Genomic DNA, 20,394 nt, shown 5'->3' on the forward strand with positions numbered 1-20,394 from the left:
GGCATTACTATGGGTTGCATAATTCATTTGTGTAATTAAGAACATTGGCAGTGGAGGAAGGAACTGCGTTCAGGTCCTTTTTCTGCCACTTACTTGCTGTACGACCTCAGGAAGACAATTTAACCTCTTTGCCTCAATGTCCTCATATATTACAATGGAGATAATAAATCCTATTTTATAGCCTTCATATGAGAATTCCAGTACACATTTTTTTAAGTGTTTATTACAGAAGTTAATACAGTAACATCAGCAGATAGTACTTCTGTTGTTATATTTGCTATTAAAGATATCTCCGTTGCAATATTAAAGGGGCATTTTAAAAAAAATCATAAACCACATACAAGTCTGCAAGGAATAAAGAGGAAGCAAAGTACAAAGGACGAAGAGTAATGAAGTCTTGTTAGAAATCCTGAATGCAAGATGAAATTTGGTTTCGATACTGTAGTAGTCTACCATGAGCCCTCTCCTAGAAGGCCTCTTCCTCCTTAAAGCAAATGCTACTGAAATTAGACAAGGTCAATAGCATGGCTCCCTTTCAGAGAGGTCAAAAGTAAGACTTGAGACATTTTGACAGTCTTCATGGTTCTACAAGTAAGCTAAATCAGCATGCATCCTGTTGTGAAGGGTACCAAAAAGGCTTCCTACCCTACCAAGAAATGCCTTCCTTTGGGGTCACAATCTCCAGAGAAAATAACCCTAACCCAACTGTAGGCTGAGCAGGTTTCCAGAAATAAATTGTACCCAACACATGCTATTACATGCACCATTGTAAAGGGCAGCTTTATGCCACTGCATAGCAAAATGATACACTCTTCCTTTAAAAAAGTTACATAAAATTTTGTATGTGATATCTAAAACTGAAATAGCAAAATTATTCTTTCACCAAGGAAATCTCAGATAACAACACTTCTTATTTTGCTGCTTTTTCCCCCATGTTAAGGAATCAACTGAGTTTCTCCTCATTTTAGTACCTCACCTACGTTGTTAGTAAATTTCATATCTACCATTTTAATTTGCTTTATTGTTTGTCATTCTTTTACAAATATCATAAAAATCCCTTTATAATACTGACATGGAGTATCAATACCAACACCACTCTCCTTTTCACGTCGAATCCTGTTCTGCCTCTAAAGATAGGTATATCCCAGTCTTAGTAATAATGATTCATTATCACCAGAATGTAATTCATGGTAAATATCTTATTTTTCTCTTGTCCTTAAAAGTTAATCCTTACATAAACTACACACAATTTTATTTCTTTCCGATTCTAAAATATAAAAAATCTGGTTCAGCATATGCTCCATTGTACATTTGAGCAATTTATGTCTCCTTATGGCTAATGTGAATTGCTTAACCCTGCTATTGTTTTTATTTTCTACTTTCAAAAGTATCCTGGCAAAGCCTATGTTTATGAATTGGTACAAAATGTTTCAGACTGGGGAAGGAAAGTCTCTAAACAAATGCCCAAAGTGCACTGGTTTCCTAACTAACTCGATGACCCCCAAAGTGGTAGTATATGAATTTTCAACAGTCTAAAATGTAAAAAATAATTTTTAGCAGTTTTGCCAGTTGCTCAGGGTTTTTGCTTATCCATTTTATTTTGGCATGTAGCATTGACACGTTCGCTTTAACATCTCCTGGGAAGTATTTATTTTTTATTAAGTGTGTAATATTTGAACATTATTTAGCCTTGAATTTTCCTTCTCTTTTAAAATACGTTTTCCTCATTTAAGAGAAGGTTTTCATAATCCCCCCCCCATTATGTCTTAGAGCATTTTATATGTGATAGTATTTATAATATCATTGTATTCTAGAATGCAAGATTTTTAAAAATTTATCTGAATTATGCCTAACAAACATAATTCTAGAAAAAGATGGGTTTGCATAATTGTGTAATTATGAATATGCCCATTGTTTCCAATTATGATGAGCTCTGAACAATTGTCAATATAGTTTACGAAAGGCAAAGCCAAATTTGTTACTGAGACAGCTAAAGAAATGGAGAAAAAACAGGCAGTCCCCCACCTATGAAAGAGTTATGTTTTCTTTCTATTTCATGAGATAGATAGATAGGTATTTACTCAGAGTCATTGCACAAACAAAATAGGTATTTACTCAGAGTCATTGCACAAACAAACCCATGAAAAGCCACAGTCTCTGCTGAGCCACAGTATTTAGAGCATTGGAAATGGGGATGGCATGAGCGAAAGGGGGACAACAGCAAAATGTTCCTCCATTTCTCCTGACACTGAATTGGCCCTGCCCAAAATTTGAAAAAATAAGTAAAGCTGGCTTTCCGTACTGCCTTATCTCTTTCTGACCTTTGCTTTTTTCCTGATGTAATTCTGTTTCCCAGCTAATGTTCTTGAGATGCCTTTTCTTTAAAGCGGTTTCAGCCTCTAATTTCCTAACCCCACTTTTCTCTTGCTCAGCACGCCTCAGTGCAGCTGGTATAGGGAAGCTACTAGGACAAAAGGAACGGGCTCAAAGTATTCGCACTGGCCCTGCATTCTCTCTGCTCTCCCTCAACCCCTACACACAATAGTGTTAGTTAACCCAAAAAGCAAATGACAGAGGGGATTTTACACAGTGTGAGGTCCTGAAATGATGAGCTTAGATGGTATGGGTGGAGATATAAATGATGAGCTTAGATGGTATGGGTGGAGATATTTGGGGACACAAACTTTCAGTCCATTGCAACCATCTATGCCAACCATTCTATTGGGACGACTCAGATCAAGAAAGTAGCGCTTAAATTTTAATTTTCAATTTGTATCATAACTAACTCTGGATGTAAATATAATTAGTAATGATGAAACAAATGCTGTGTTCTTTCTGTGCTGGTATCAACAGTTATGGAAGTGGCACAGTGAGGCCAAGCCAGCCCATGCTTCTGTCCTAGGACTGACGGCAACGGTGGTCACCATTAACTGAACACTTACTTCCCCCTGAGCACTTTACATGTAATTTCCCCTGTTTCACAAACGAGCAAACTGAGAGGCAAACTAACTTTCTTAATGTAACATATCTTTCTTATAATTTTTGAGCCAGATGCAGACTCAAGTCTATATAGTGCTAAAACCCATACTCTTAAACAGACAAACTTCAGACTTATAGCAAAACAATGTTTGAAGAATTGCTCTCTGCATGAGAGTGTGAACTCCTCGAGTGTGGTAGGCGAATCATCTTTGTGTCCCAGACTCTGTGCCAGAGTTCGTGCTCAGTGCTAGTTGAACCAAACTGATGACTTTTTTACTCAGATCTATCATAGTGGTGGCCTTATTGAAAATTTTCTTTTCTCTTATTCTTCCTCACCAAAGCTAGATTAATCCACATCCCCAAACACTCCATTACAATAAGAAGGTTTTCTTTTCAAGAGTTGTATCTTTAGCCCTATACAAATTTGTCATCTATTTTGACCTTTTTTTAAATTGTGATAAAACATACATAATATAAAATTGACTGTTTTAACCATTTTTAAGTGTACAGTTCAGTGGTATGTAGTTCTTTCACACTGTTGTACAACCATCACCACCATGTACCTCCAGAACTTTTTCATCTTCCCACACTGAAACTCCATGTCCATCAAACAATAACTCCCCATTCCCTCTCTCCACAGCCCCTGGAAACCAGCATTCTACTTTCTATCTCTATCAATCAGTTTGACTACTGTAGGTATCGCATATAAGTGGAATCATGCAGTATTTGCCCTTCTGTGTCTGACTTATTTCACTTAGCAAGGTCCATCCATGTTATAGCATGCGTCAGCATTTTTATCCTTCTTAAGCCTGAATAATATTTCATTGTATGTATATGCTACATATTGTTTATCCATTTATCCTATAATTTATTGAATGTAGCCGTCCAATGTGGAATTTTTTGCCATTTCCTAACTTAAGGTGCAAATATAGAAATGCAATGAGTTTGTGACTTCTAGGACAGCTATCCTTTTATGTCATAAACTCTAAAATTAAGCACAGAACGCTAGTCGAGTATAGGCAATCAGCAAAAGAAATAGATGAGTTTAAGATAATTAGGGTGGCTGAGTCATAAATATGCCATGTTTTAACTGCTCCGACTAGAATTAGCCAGTCTTCATCTGATTATCTGATGTTTTTACACATCAACTTTTCTTTAGAAGATTTGAGAAGCCAGTGTTATTTTTAAATTGCCATTTCTCTAAAAATAAATAGAGGATTGTTGATTCAAAATAGGACTGCAAATTTATAACCTTCAACTTTTTTAATACTACCATTTAACTTCTAATCTGTGTATTATGAAATATTGTTCAAGAACTACTGGATGACTCTTAAATCAATAAGAAAGAAATTATCTATTCATCCCTTCATGTTTTCAACAAATGTTTCTTATGTGCTTACTATTTTTACAGCCAGCATTTACTGAATGCAAGATATACACACATATGTTTATATCTGTATATATCTTCTAATAGACAAGCTTTATCACCATTTTTACAGGTGAGGAAGCTGAGGATCAGAAAGGGAAAGTGATTTTTCACAGCTAGTAAGTGGCAGAGTTGGAATTCTAGATGCATGGCTCTTGCTCTCTGCCACCTCACACTGTCCCCCCTCTACATGGCATGCATGGTGTTATATGCAGGGCAAGACACCATCTCCACCCTGGAGTAATTCACATTATAGTGGAATTGGTGAACATTCTAAAAATGCATCGTAATAGTACGATAAGAAATACTTGGAATCCAGTTGGACATGGCTTAACATCGCCTGAAAAACTTTACAGAATGAAGGGCAGTCCATCTTGACCTTGCAAGACTTGCTTCCATGCTAGTTTTCCACTTTGATTGCTAAAGAATTTACTTAAGCACATGGTACGGTTGGTTAGGGTTGAGGCTGTAATGAGATCATGAAGGTCAAGTTCAAGTGTTTGTTTGAAGTTAATCTCTAGCCAGTGGAAAACCATTTTTTTAATGTTGTTATTTTTTCTGCTTAATCTCTCATTCTGTAGAAGCCTTAGTAATAGTAACAATTTTTTAAAAAGATAAGTTTCAGAAAAGTAATTTTTCTTAGCTTGTGAATCTTCTTGCATTATAGAAATGAGGCAAGATTTAAGTGTGTGACCTTGGCTTTTGTTCAGAACCATCCCTTCTCTTGGGTGATCCTCAACAGTATGATCCATAATAACCTTTCGTTGCTATTTTCTGACCTGTTGGGCGAGGCACTAAAGCCTGCTTCCCAAGGTCTGTGTTGCTTTAAGTTACCACAGTGAGTGAGGAAATTTCACAGTGCTGTCATGCTTTTGGTTAATACAGTTTTGTGTTTTGCCTGGAAAAGACAATTCTGATAGTGTCCAACTGATTCAGATGTTTTCTGACAGTAGCTGCCTACCAGGTTCGCCTTCATTGACTTTTCAATGTTCTGTTACAAATAACTTGCATGTACAATTTGATATTGAAGGGCATAGAAGTTTCCCCACTGTGCATGAAGTTGGAGCGGCTCTGAGTCACGGGGTGGTGAGTGCTTATTATCATTCTGAAATCACCCACTTGTCCTAGGCTGTTGCCACTACAGAGTTGCGTTTTCTCTGTCATTCTTTTTTCTTCTCCCTGTTTTATTCTTTCAGACATTCCAATGCACCTCTTATTCTTATTCTGAAACTGGAGATATAAAGTCATAAGTGTTTTCTTATTTTTTTTGGACACCTGGAATCCACAGTATATTGAATTGCAAGTACGTATTTTGTTAGTAATTTTAAAAGAAACCTTTTTTTCGATTCTTCTGAAATTGTGGATGGTTAGAAATGTCTGCTATAATCATCATAATAAAAATAACAATCATTTAATGAATGCCTACCAACCACTTGCCAAGCTCTGTGCATAGCAATTTTCACATGTTATCTATAATTTTGACAACTCTACAAGGTAGGTTATCATTGCCCCATTTACAGATGAGGAAACTAAGACTCTGAGAGATCAAGTCACTTGCCCAAGATAATAATTAATCATGCTTGACTTTTAGTATCTAAAATAATAGTAATTAATAGTGTTTGGATTTGTAGAGCACTTCACAGTTTGCACAGCAGTTCACATACGGTACCTCTTTTAACCTCACAAAACTGGTATCTATACTTTGTATTTCGTCTTATTCTCTGTAAGACCGTTTTGAGGCTCCAGATTCTGAAACGGATTATGAATTTCCTTGGGCTGAAATATCAATAGCTTCATTTCTACCACTACTAGTTTATGTTTGTATTTTATCAGCAGAGAAGGCAGTTGGAGAACTTGCCTGTTGATACCCTTGAAGAATTCGGGAGATTATGCTTACCCAGACAATAGCTGCCTAAAGCAGAAGCATAATAGTGTTTGTTTTTGAGACCATAATTCTCTGCCCAAGAAATCTGTGTAAAAATTACATACATAGCTGCTATTTTTTTACTGTCTCCTACCAAGATCCCAGCCCACAGCATCTTTGCCATTTAAAGACGTTCCAGTCTATGCAGACTGTTCCCATATCTTCCTGTATATGAATGAATAGGATGCTTTGGTATATATGAATAGACATGGGGAAGAAGGGGAGGAAATAGACAAATGCACAGAGAGAGGAAGGACACCTTACAGTATTACACAAGGATAAGGTTACAGGAAAATCGATGCTAAGTACATTTCTGTCTCATCACTAGTAGTTCCAAAACTCAATGACGTTAGATTCTCTGACATAACTTAGGGTGGAAAATACCAATTGGGTAATGGGAACAACAAATAAAAAGGTTTAAATAGAAGAAAACAATAAAACAATTAAAGCCACCTGTAATCTCCCGTCCCCCATGGACCACAGCACTGCTCGGATCTGCTGGATGGGAACAGAGTCAGCCATCAGTAGGGTAACCTTGCCACCTCCTCACCCCCATCATTCCAGAGAGCAGTCCAGCACTTTGAGCACAATGCCCAGCACACAGCAGAGGATTCTACAGCACCAGACCCTGTGCTAGTTCTGAGGGTTATCCTCAAGGAATATAAGAAAGGGAATGAACAAGGTAGGGAGGAATGAGAGAGAGGAAAAAGAGATGGAGGGAGGGAAGGGGAAGGAAGGAAGGTGGAAGATATAAAAAAACAATGCAATGATTTAATCTATCACGTAGTTTTTTCATATAAAACAGTTTTTTCAGCAAAGACATTTGAAAAATAAACATTTCAGTCATTCAGAACTCACAATGGGGATGAGGGAAATGAGTTTTATGTAGGACTAGAAGTCAGATCTTAGATTTGTTTTCCCACTGATTTGGAAGTTTCTTTTTCTTATTACTCTTTCCACTTTTATTACAAGACAAGGTCTTGGTTCACTCCTTAGCTAACAACTTTTAGAAACAGACTATTTTATATGTTTTTATAATGTAACAGATAAAAAAAGAAGGCAAAAGAATTTTATCTCCCAATCTACAAATGACTGCATTAAAATATTCCCAAATAATGCAAAATCCACCATATACGTGTGTGAGGGTGAGTGTGTTTTCTTTTTTGGTCTCTGTGAGACTGATTATGCTAATTGATACCAGTGCTCCTAATAGGAACTACCTACTCCCCAAGGAAACACCATTTACTATTCATTCTCCTGCTCAGGCGCTCTGTAGCTTTACTGTCTCCTTTTTAAAATTTCTCAGCCCTGCCCTCATCAATCCTAAGAACACTCCTGATTTTTCTATCACTACTAGGCCTTGAGGGGTTGCATGCTACCATTCTACCGCTCTTCATACATTCCAACAGCTAGAAACTCATGGATAGAGTGTTGATCATAAGACACATTGCTCCGCTTAATGATTGAGACTTGATTCCAATTCTTGCTATACTTGTGGGAAGACAATGTATTCAATAAAAAGCCGATGTTTTATTTTTCTTCCTATCTATCTATCTCTCTGCTACTCAAAAACAAATATCCCAGGAACAACAGTTAGTTAGCAGTCACGGAAGGCAAGAAGATTAAACAGAAAAATAAACAATCTCGAGAAAAAGAAAATCAAGGATGATTTTGGAGTAGTACCTTGAAATGTAGTATAATCACTTCCTAATTTCTAAATCAGATCTGACCAACACATACCCCAGTATCTACTGAAATCTATAGGTCAGTCAAATATTACACAATGAGAAAGGAATATTTATTAGTCTTTGTGCATTTATAGGCATAGAAGATGCTGTGTGAACTGGTTTGAATTTTTCGTCTGTTCCTTATCTTATGGTTTCAATTAGCAATGAGCAGAAAATTGGAAAAGGTGGGAAAAAAAGAGGGGAGAAGGGAAGAGGAAAAAGATCAAGGGTTGCAAAAATTACAAAAGAAGAAAGTAGTTATTCACAAGATAGAAAAAGAGATATTTCACAAAAACGAGTTGGATTACGGGTTGGAGGGAAAAGACCACACATATTCACAGCCACGTACACACACAGATGTACACACATGCACAGACTCCGCCTCAGATGTATCGTCCACACACACAAAAGCACAGACTACACACTTGCTCATTTGCTCACAAACACACACAGACACAACAAAGTTATGCTCCCATATCTCATAGTGGCTTCCCTTGGTCCTCAGTGCTCACAGTTGCCTAGGACTGGCCATGCGACCAGATCTGTAAAGCTCCAGTATCTTTGCTATGCTGCACCTTTATATACTGCTGTACGGTATCATTCCAGAAAATCTTAAATTTATAGTCTATATGCTTCAGCTATCTTTTGGTTCCTAAAGCAAATTCAGTGACCATCTAGCGTGAGAAAGCAGAGTCAGTGCCAAGGAGTTATGAGCAATATTGCATTCCCTTGCATTCAGTATTGTGGATTGTACTTATCTAATGCTGAATTCATACAATGGGAATAATAACACTGGCCTAATGACGGATAAGTGAAATAACGTTTGTAACACACCTAATACAATGCCTGGTGCATAAAAGATGCTCCAAAAAAAAAAAAATGTAGAAGGGCGAGGTGTAATTTTACCTTTGTTATAAAGATTTCTAGCTGCTCTTGGTTCGGTTGATTTCCCTCATATAATCTACTAGTTTAGACCTTAAATAGAGCAATTGCATTTGCCAATCTGATCACCTTTTAGTGTCCTAAGAAATATTAATAAGGACTACTTAGTCCACATTCATCTGTCTCTGAAATCTGAATAAAACTTTAAAACTTTCAAAGGGAGTTCAGAAATACACACAAAGTAAGTGGTACTTATATATTTCCTCAAGGCAGTCAGTTGAGTATGATTTTAGATCATATATCCATGCACTGGAGAAACCCTTCTGCTATGACAAGCTAGTTAAATTGTGAGGTTCACCCCAGTTTATAAAAATCAATATGCTTTTTTAAAAGAAAGCATTTTTTTAAATTCTTTGAAATGTTAAGAAGAGGATAATGTTATAGATGTTGGTTAAAGGTAGTTGTATGGAATTAAAATCATATAGCTCATGACTATTTGTTCAGATGTCCCTCCTACAAAAAGAGAGTTCTTATGTGTACTGAATTCTCATAGTTGACTTTAAATTCTACTTCCTGTATTAAGTAGAAAACTAGAGTCATGGAACTGTGGAATTGGAATTTGGAAATATGCATTTCAATATTAAAAGTATTAGGAAACTGTATTGATACACAGGCATTTTTTTGTTTTGTTTTTTTGCGGTAAGGGGGCCTCTCGCTGTTGTGGCCTCTCCCGTTGCGGAGCACAGGCTCCGGACGCGCAGGCTCAGCGGCCATGGCTCACGGGCCCAGCCACTCCGCGGCACGTGGGCTCCTCCCGGACCGGGGCGCGAACCCGTGTCCCCTGCATCGGAAGGTGGACTGTCAACCACTGCGCCACCAGGGAAGCCCCTATACAGGCATGTTTAAGAGTCAGTTCTAAGTCATTTTTTAAAATTTTAACCTTTAAGCTTCTTTACTTGGAAAAAAATGTCTTATAATTTTAAGATCATATAAAAACCATAGTGTTCTGAACGGCTTTATGTGAACTTTGAAGCAAATAACTAACAAGGTGTGAACCCAAGCAAGGCCCCAGATGATTCTCTCTAGCAGTTAAGTTTGTAAGGAGACCTTGTAATATAGACTTGTCGGGGTTTCCAGGTAAAACATCAAATACCAGCTATACTTTCATGCTCAGTGGTGTAGAGAGGCAGAGAGGAGAAGTAAGGATGTGGGCACCAGGTCCTGGGCTTTAAAGGTTCACGTAAACTTCCCCAATTCTTTACGCTAGCCTACATCCTCCTCTAGGATCAAACCTGCCCTGGGCTACAAACTGAGACTCGAGAATATATTTGTTCATGACCACCCACACCAAGTACAAACTGATGTAGAATATGTTACATACCTGCCTGTTTCAGGGTTGAGCGTCATCATTTGGCATTATTGCCTTTACACTTTTATTTCCACCACGACACACCCATGAGGCAAGTCTGAAAGAGGAAGGCAAGACTTCACATCATTCTTAGAGCCCCTGCCTGGCTTTGGATTTCATTCTTGTTAATTTGGGTTGTAGTTGCAAAAAGCCAAGCCAGAAATGACCTTTGATTATTTTATGAAATCCAAACACACTTGTCAAACCCAACCATGCAGAACGGCGCAAATTAAGTCAACTTTCACTCTGGTTTTGTGCCAAACGGGATGAAACCTCTGGTGGCCTGGACAGCTCTATTTCCTGCTTTCAATTTCAGAGAGTCCAATTAGTAAATCAAACTTTTCAAAGCTGTCTAAAATAATTAGGTCATAATTACTCAGAAGCATAGTTTATAGTGTACTCTAATCTACTATCTGGTCTAAATGCTTGAAAATGGTATCAATTTCATTGTTAAAGAATTAATTATAGGGCTTCCCTGGTGGCGCAGTGGTTGAGAGTCCGCCTGCCGATGCAGAAGACACGGGTTCGTGCCCCGGTCCGGGAAGATCCCACACGCCGTGGAGTGGCTGGGCCCGTGAGCCATGGCCGCTGAGCCTGCGCTCCACAACGGGAGAGGCCACAACAGTGAGAGGCCCGCATACCGAAAAAAAAATAAATAAAAAGGATTAATTATAGTTAGGCATAACCCTTTGGCGATGGAGGGTGAAAAAAAACGTACTCTAGGGATAAATTGTTCACGTATGTGAAGGAGATAAATTCTTCCAGAGCTCAAGAGTGCTACTCGTGCTCTGGAATTATTTTCTGGTTTTAATAATACTCCGTTTTAAAAACCTTACAAACATCACCCAACAAATAAACGCCTCATAGGAAAAAAGGGCCCTCTGTCTGAATGTGTTCATTGCACATGGACAAGTTATTTTCCTCCTACTCTATCCAAAGCATTTCTGATCATCATTACATTGGTACAGTAAAGACAAGGAGAATGCATGTGTCGTATCAACCTCTGTACTAAGGAGTTTTAACCACATTATCCCATTTGTTCTAAAAATATAATGTTATAAGGAATGTGTCATTTTTACAGATTGAGGAGGCGAGGTCCAGGGAGACTGAATGATTTTCAGAGTTAATAAGGGCAAGATCTAGGAATTGAATTTAGGCCTATGTAATTCCAAATCTCACCTTTTTTTTTTTTTTTCCTTTTTTTAAGCTATTTCAGGTTTGTTACATTGGGGCCCCTAATACAAGTTTTATTGAGGGTCTATGAGACTTTTTTTTTTTAATTCTGTCCTTTCATTTCAATAATAAAAGTATATATATATTACCACTAATGAATACAAAACAGCTACTTGGCAGTGATCAATCAAACAAGAAAAATATTTTAATACAATATAATTTCAGTTGTTAAGTCATGATTTCTCAAACAGGGTCTTCAAGCCCCACTGAGGGATCCTCAAAGATTTTTTTTTTCCTGAAAGACACCTGCGCATGCCTTGTGCTTATAAAACCATGTCCTGCACTACCATAGAATATTTTGTATGGACTCCTGAGTATTTTAAATTAATTCTTCAGATTCCAGATTGCATTTGTCTATTTTCACAAGCATTAATGATCTTCAAACCCTACGTGTTACCAGATGTAAAAAATATCTAGTCATAAACTCTTGAGTTTGAATTGTATCCTTGTTTGTTATGGAAAATTTTCTTTGACCAACCATTGGGAGCCACCATAAGCATCCAAAGCAAGAGCAATTATTTGCTCAAATGATTCTTAGCGAAGATAATACTTGTTCTTTTATGCATTTAATATTCGTTTTACTCAGTTTTAACCAGGCCCCTGAGTTCTCCTTTATATATTTTTGTTCCTGGTTTACATACATTTCAATGAGTTCCATGAAGCCTGGTGTCGTAATATCTTTGTCCCTTTTATATGCCAGTACAGTGTGCTTTTATTTGACAAATAGCTTTTTTCAATGGACATTTTAATGCCACATTCACAAAAACTCAAGCAAAAATGCTAAATACAATTTGGTTTGTCTGTGAGGTAGGGTTTTATAAAGAGCTTTCCATCAGAAAAGCTACATGGAAAAGATAATATATGAAAGCTGGGAAAATATAGATAATTACCTCACATCCTAATATTTACACAAGACAATGTAACTTCTTACCAATTACAAATAGAAAAAAAATCTTTTAAAAACAATATTATATCATCCCCTAAAGACTAATTCTCGATTTTATTAAGATTCAACAATAGAAATCCTTTCTGAAAATTAACCTAAAATTTCTCATTTGGAGTGACAGCTTTTTTTTGCTTGTATTCTGCTCCTAAATGTTACTATCTTTAATATAAAGGCTCTTAAGCTGCATGAAGACTAATTTTCCCCAATCTTGTCTTTCATGGACTATGGAGAAAAATGCCATGAGGTAAAAATGTTGCTATTTCTTTAAGCTCCTACTCATTTCTTTTTAATGTTTCTTTTAGGATCTAGCAAATCAAATAAGAAAATTTAACTTATAAATAGCAATAACACCTAAGATCAATAAAGCTTACCTGTGCCCATCCATGTCAGAGAGAAAATATAAATATGAACCATTTCAAAATCTTCTTGCACATTTAGGCCAAGGAGTATTGTAAAACTAAAGCTGTGGACTTCAGTAAATCAAAGGCAGCTAATCATTACAGTTTTATGGGTAAACTGTTGTAGGGAATTAATGTGTTTCTCAGAAGAGAAAGAATAGAGGTGACCAATGCTCATCTATAAATGGCAATGAGTAATGTGAAAACAAGAGCACAGATAATATACCTGTTAAGGGTTTCACAAATGTATAAACCACAAAAATCTTAGATTCATAAACAGACAAAGTAATCAAGAACATCTTCTAAACACTGTTGTCCTCCTAATTTTTTTTAGGTTTTACAAAATATATTACATACATAAGTAAAACCATAATGCGGACTTAAGTGCTTATTTAAAATGTATTTTTGGAATGAAATTGGGTCATTCGTAGAGACATGGATGGACCTAAAGAGTGTCATACAGAGTGAAGTAAGTCAGAAAGAGAAAAGCAAATATCGTATAATAACGCATATACGTGGAATCTAGAAAAAATGGTATAGATCATCTTACATGCAAAGCAGAGATAGAGACACAGAGGTAGAGAACAAATGTATGGATACCAAGGGGGAAAGGGGTGGGGAGGGAGGAATTGGGAGACTGGGATTGACATGTATACATTACTGATACTATGTATAAAATAGACAACTGATGGGAACATACTGTATAGCACAGGGAACTCTACTTAACGCACTGTGGTGACCTAAATGGGAGGGAAGTCCAAAAGGGAGGGGATATCTGTGTGTGTATGGCTGGTTCATTTTGTTGTGCAGTGGAAGCTAACACTAACTAAGCTAAGCTTACTATAAGCTAAGCTAACTATACTCCAATAAAAATTTTTTTAATAAAATCAGAGTGAAGTAAGTCAGAAAGAGAAAAGCAAATATCGTATAATAACGCATATACGTGGAATCTAGAAAAAATGGTATAGATCATCTTACATGCAAAGCAGAGATAGAGACACAGAGGTAGAGAACAAATGTATGGATACCAAGGGGGAAAGGGGTGGGGAGGGAGGAATTGGGAGACTGGGATTGACATGTATACATTACTGATACTATGTATAAAATAGACAACTGATGGGAACATACTGTATAGCACAGGGAACTCTACTTAACGCACTGTGGTGACCTAAATGGGAGGGAAGTCCAAAAGGGAGGGGATATCTGTGTGTGTATGGCTGGTTCATTTTGTTGTGCAGTGGAAGCTAACACTAACTAAGCTAAGCTAACTATACTCCAATAAAAATGTTTTTAATAAAATTAAATAAAATGTATTTTTGAAAAATTAAGAAACTTTTCCTTTTTCCACATATTTTTCCACATAGTGTTATATTTATGAATTCTTTTTTTAAATTCCTATTTTTATTATTTGCACATTCCTATTCTTCCACAACTGTGAGTGTTAAGACTAAGTTTTTTCTTTTTTATGGACATTATAACATTAGCTTTAATGGTAATTAAAAATTAACATTAAAGTATAAAAAGGAATCTAAAAAGTCCTGCTATATAGAATGATGGCTACTAAAGACCATTTGTAGGTGACTTGGCATCGACAGAAAAGTATACAAGTGTGGATTTAGTCAGATGTTAAAATTCCTTTCTGGAACTCAGTCCTCTCGGCAAACGTAAGTATTGTGTAACTCTTTCTATTTTAATTGGAGAAAAATGCCTGCGTGAAAGGATAATTTTTACTTTTTATCTTTTCCAGCAGCATGTGCTGCTGTTTGACATGCCAAATGGAAAAATCAGAAAGAAGTGAATTAAATAGCTCATTGTCCAACAGATTGAATAAATTATAAATAAGAAAAATAAATACAAAGAGAGGCTCAAATATAACCTTGAGCATAATGCTTTGAAGGGTTGTAAGAATTTTCAATATGCCTTCTATTTTCATCCTCTTAAATATTTCAAAAGCTACTTAAGGTGTCATAGATAAATAAATAGTATTGCTTCCATTTTAACTATAGCCTATCTTTTGAAAGCTGTTTATCACCAATTCCTGCTATTTTATATAATGGGCCTACCAACCTACAGAATGAATGACATCCAAACTGACCAGGACAGACTTAGGAAGCTAAGTACACACCAGTGCAAGAAGAGCAATTTGTCTAGTCATAGGATTTTTGTCTTCAAAATGCTTTACAGGCCTCAAGAAATTCTAACCACACCCCAAGAGGTAATTTGCTATTACTGACAATTTATGATAAAAAAGACTCTTGGCTATCTCTAACTTGCCCAAGGCCAAAGAAAGTCCGATTAAGGTTTTTGGCCTCAAGTTTTTAAGTCTGATTGATTATTTGGATTGCACTTTATTTTTTAACTTTAAGTTTTTAAATTATTTTAGGAATTTGGCATCATTTGTTACTGCAAACCTATACTTGTACTTGAGATTACACTTCTATTTTAAATTCCTATTTTCATCACTAACAGCTTTTTAAGTTTTTCTCCTCTTTTTTTCCCCAAGCTTTATTTTCTTCCAGAGAATTTAACTAAAGAGTTGTATTAAAAAACTGCTTGGTCGTATTCCAATTAGGCAAAACTTGACACCGATAACAGTTGCAAGTAAAGAATATTCTTCAAGCTCTGTGAACAGAAGAGTAGATAATTCAAACCTAAGTCCCCCTCAGAGCACAGTCAGAATATAGGAAGAGAGTTTTGCCTCTCAAAAGTGAGGAGGTAGGGACAAAAGACAACACGTGACTTGAAATCCTGATCCTCCCTTTTTAAAGAAAGATACTACCTCTGAACTCTAACTAGAGAAACAATATAAAAATAGAGGGAATTCAGTCTTTGTTCAACTTTGGGTTGGTGTTTAAAAGCCACAGATTCCTCTTCAGTACATTACTGGGCTGATGTGTAGAGAAACCTTTGTAAATCAGTACTGCTTATTTAAAAAATAATTTGTTGATTAATTCACAACATTTTATTTACTGTCTTTTATGCCAGACCCTATTAAAAGCACTGGAGTTATGGTAATAAATGATATGAACCTTGCCCTTAAAAAGCTCAGTCTAAGAGAGAAAGAGAGAGGTAAAAGGAAACAAACAAAAAAAAACCTCTAATAAATCTGTGCTAAGAGAATACAAGGGAAAAAATAATTACTTTTGTGGACAGTATATTTTTCAGACTGGAAAACCGGATCCCAGAGAACAAATGTTTATTAAATGCCTACTGTATTTTTTTCCTAGGACTGCCTTAAATTATCAAAAATTTGGCTGGCTTAAAACAACAGAAATTTACCCTCTCACAGTTCTTTGATCCAAAATCAGAGAGTTAGCTGGTAACAAGGTCCTACTGTATAGCACAGAGAATTATATTCAGTATCCTATGATAAACCATAATGGAAAAGAATATTTTAAACAAGAATGTATACATATGTATAATTGAATCACTGTGCTGTACAGCCCAAATTAATACAACATTGTAAGTCAACTACACGTCAATTAAAAAAAAAAGAGTTAGCTGGGCCCTGCTCCCTCCAAACTCTCTCAGGAAGGAGCCCACCTCCTTCCAGCTTCTGCTAACCCTAAGCATTCCTTGCTTTGTGGCAGCATAATTCCAATCCCTGCCTCTGTCTTTGCATGGCTGTCTTCCCTCTGTGTCTCTGTCTCTCTCCCTCTTCTTATAAGGACACCAGTCATATTGGACTTAGGGCTCACCTAACTGCAGTATGACCCCATCTTAACTTAATGACATCTACAAAGACCTCATTCCCAAATAAGGTCACATTCACCGGTACAAGGGATTAGAACCTCAACATACCTTTTTGGGGGAAACAATTCAACACACGACACTTAGATACTCATTAAAACACTAGGTACTTGTCCTCCTTGGTTTAAAAAATAATAGTGGTTTCATTCAAAAATCAGACAATAAAATAATTCATCAATTTTTTACAGTTTGCAGATTTATGTATATGAGCTTTTATACATACAGCTCTCAGTATTTCATTATTATCTGTAGCATTTACTATTCTGTCTTTAAAGATGAAGAGGATTCTCTTTCTGAACAAGGAAAAAGATAAACTAGATTTAAGTAGCAATTAAAGATAGGGCTGGAAAAGAACAATGGCTCGCTAATACAGACTTATTGTGGCTATTGTGGGATGACTCTCACTGGTGATTTACTGAAATAGGTAAACTAAGGAAGTGAAATGATGAAATCTTGCCCACAGTAGAGAAAGGGTACTAAATGACCTCCTGGAGTGACTTCAGTGGCAGTCATTTGAATACAACAAAAATCTAAAATTTTTGAACATAGTATGACACATAAACAGGAATGCTTATGTAAGACTGACAGATTTTACCTTTAAAAGGTATTTATATACATAATGCATGTCCAACCTGAAAATATACTATTTTGTGATATTTGAGTTTCCTACAGTCTCTCAAAAGGCACAAATGGTACACAGAAATATTTGCAACTTTTTGTGTACTGTAGTTGACTGTTATAAACTTACTGTACTCAGCAAATTACAAACTATCTATCTACTGGACACGGCAGAGAAACAAGACTTTTGCCCTGACACCAAGGACCATATTATTACTATAATATGCTTTATTTGTATAAATAGGGGCCTTAAGAGATTTCACCAGGATGAGAACTACAGGACGGGGTGGATATTTCAGGAAAAGAGAATGATTAATTACTTCATTCAACCAATATATATTGAGAACCTGCTGTATGCCAGGCACTGGTCAAGGCACTGGGATTTCAGCAGTCAACACAGTGTTCCAAGTTCTTGTCCTCAAATAGCTTAAATTCTGGGGTGGGAGGGAGGGGGAAGGCGGGGAGGGCCTAGAGGTGTCATCAGAAAAAATACAGCATGCCCTGTTAAGTTTGAATTTCAGGTAAACGACGAATACATTTGTAGTATAAGTATGTTCAATACAATATTTGGGACACTTGAATAATTATACAATGAATAAGTTTTCAGTATAAGTAATGATAATAATCTTTTAGTATCTCTGATACAATATTTAGGACACACATACTAAAAAGTGTTTCGTTGTTCATCTGAAATTCAAATTTAACTGGGTGCCTTGTATTTTTATTTGCTAAACCTGACAATCCTAAGGTAGGGAGAAAGAAAATAAACATACAAAAAGTAGTATGCCATAGATGATAAATACTAGGAAGAAAAAGAAAGTACTGTTAGGAGAATTGGGGATGCTACAAGAATACGGGGTCACCATTACATTTATCAGAGAGAAGGTCCCTCCAAGAAGGAGATATTTGAGCAGAGACCTGAAGGAAGTGAGGATGTGATCTACACCACTACCTGGGCAAAGAGCTTTCCTGGCTAAGGAGATAGTAAGTAAAAATCCCTGAGGTTGGAATACTGTAAGCTTCCCAGGAAACCAAGAGTCCTGTGTGTTGAAACAGAGGGAGCAATGGGAAGGGCAAAATTTTTAGTGCCCTTTCAGAATTTATTATGAGTCAGAACAAATTCTTTGGCATTACTCAAAATATGACATTGAGTTGTATGTCTGTCCATCTCTGTCTCTTTGTTCCTCTCTTTCTCTCTGCCTCTCTGCAAATGCATGTGTGTGTGTGTGTGTGTGTGTGTGTGTGTGTCTATATGTAAGACATATAGAGAGAGAGAGATGGAGAGGCTCAACACAAAGTAATGTCTGCTACAAGGAAAAATAATGAGCAACTTAATTAATCTGGGCCTTATTTACACATGTGTTGTCAATTTTGATCATTTGCTTATTTAACTAAAATGTTCTGCTTTCATTACAGTCATTAGCTTCCATCTATAAATAATAATGTATTCATATTCTGTAAGTATGTTAGAGTTCCACACATTTTGCAGCAGAGACCAAGACGCAGGGAGTATTGTTATTTAATGAAACCTCTCATCAAACCCTGTGGATTTACTAGCAGTTGGTTAACCTTCAAAATAACACCACATATTGGGATTCTAATGCCCAAATTTGTTCATCTCATTCTTTGGTTTGAAATTGGCCTCCATTTGACATTGTCACACTGCAAACTGACCCTTCTCTCCTGGCAACTGTTCTCCCCACATGGAGGTGGTCTCTGTGGCCCCAAAAGGTGGACTCAGCAGTGCCCCCCCATTTTAAATATCAGGGATTTAAATAGCTCTCGATCCAAGGTACACTGTACAACATTTGTGTTCCTGTTCTGCCCCCATTCTTGTGTCTTAATCTCTGACTTGGTAGCTTCCTGATATTCCAGCCCCTAGAGGCCTAGAACATGACCTTTCTCTTGTTATTAACACTTCTAAAACACACTTGTTTTCTAATCTCTGGCCTGGTTCTTGAGATCATTTTGCCTACTGATGATACAATTTTCTGAGTAAAATGTCATAGTATTAATCATACTTCACCCCTGAGTTTTGCTCACTCAGGAGCCAAGACATCCCAAATCAACTTCTCAACTCCCTTTCTTGACTTTTCATTTGGAATTTTGTCCCGCTATTGTCATGCTTCCTGACATAAGCCATGTTTTGCTTGATAGACTGACTTCCTCTGAGCACCAGCATGGGGATCTGTTCTTAGTGTGCAAACTCAATTCAGAATGTGATTCCAGAGGAAACTCACACAAGCCACTTAGATAGCCTCATCCACTAGAAGGCAGACAGCAGAACCAAGAAGAACTACAGTCCTGCAGCCTGTGGAACAAGAACCACATTCACAGAAAGATAGACAAGATAAAAAGACAGAGAGCTATGAACCAGATGAAGGAAAAAGATAAAACCCCAGAAAAACAACTAAATGAAGTGGAGATAGGCAACCTTCCAGAAAAAGAATTCAGAATAATGATTGATAGTGAAGATGATCCAGGACCTTGGAAAAAGAATGGAGGCAAAGATCGAGAAGATGCAGGAAATGTTTAACAAAGACCTAGAAGAATTAAAGAACAAACAAACAGAGATGAGCAATATAATAACTGAAATGAAAACTACACAACAAGGAAAGAATAGCAGAATAACTGAGGCAGAAGAACAGATAAGTGACCTGGAAGACAGAATGGTGGAATTCACTGCTGCAGAACAGACTAAAGAAAAAAGAATGAAAAGAAATGAAGACAGCCTAAGAGACCTCTGGGACACCAATAAATGCAACAACATTCACATTATAGGGGTCCCAGAAGGAGAAGAGAGAGAGAAAGGACCTGAGATAATATTTGAAGAGATTACAGTCAAAAACTTCCCTAACATGGGAAAGGAAATAACCACCCAAGTCCAGGATGTGCAGTGAGTCCCATACGGGATAAACCCAAGGAGAAACACGCCAAGACACATAATAATCAAATTGGCAAAAAATAGAGACAAAGAAAAATTATTGAAAGCAGCAAGGGAAAAACAACAAATAATATACAAAGGAACTCCCATAAGGTTAACAGCTGACTTCTCAGCAGAAACTCTACAAGCCAGAAGGGAGTGGCATGATATAATTAAAGT

The 20,394-nt window shown here is 36.8% G+C and overlaps 1 protein-coding gene and 1 long non-coding RNA gene across 3 annotated transcripts in view; one reads left to right on the forward strand and one right to left on the reverse strand.

Moving 5' to 3' along the window:
- SYT1 (synaptotagmin 1) overlaps positions 1-20,394 on the forward strand; it is a 564,805-nt gene that overhangs the window by 200,901 nt on the left and 343,510 nt on the right. The gene's annotated exons all lie outside the window — the stretch shown is intronic.
- Positions 1-20,394, reverse strand: part of LOC114486414 (uncharacterized) — a 336,818-nt gene that overhangs the window by 17,051 nt on the left and 299,373 nt on the right. For both annotated transcript variants that reach the window (XR_008617545.1, XR_003680068.2), the window contains exon 3: positions 10,320-10,404. This is a non-coding gene — a long non-coding RNA (uncharacterized lncRNA). The remainder of the gene's footprint in view (positions 1-10,319; positions 10,405-20,394) is intronic.

This window comes from Physeter macrocephalus, chromosome 6 (assembly GCF_002837175.3).
Source record: "Physeter macrocephalus isolate SW-GA chromosome 6, ASM283717v5, whole genome shotgun sequence".
Lineage (NCBI taxonomy): Eukaryota > Metazoa > Chordata > Mammalia > Artiodactyla > Physeteridae > Physeter > Physeter macrocephalus.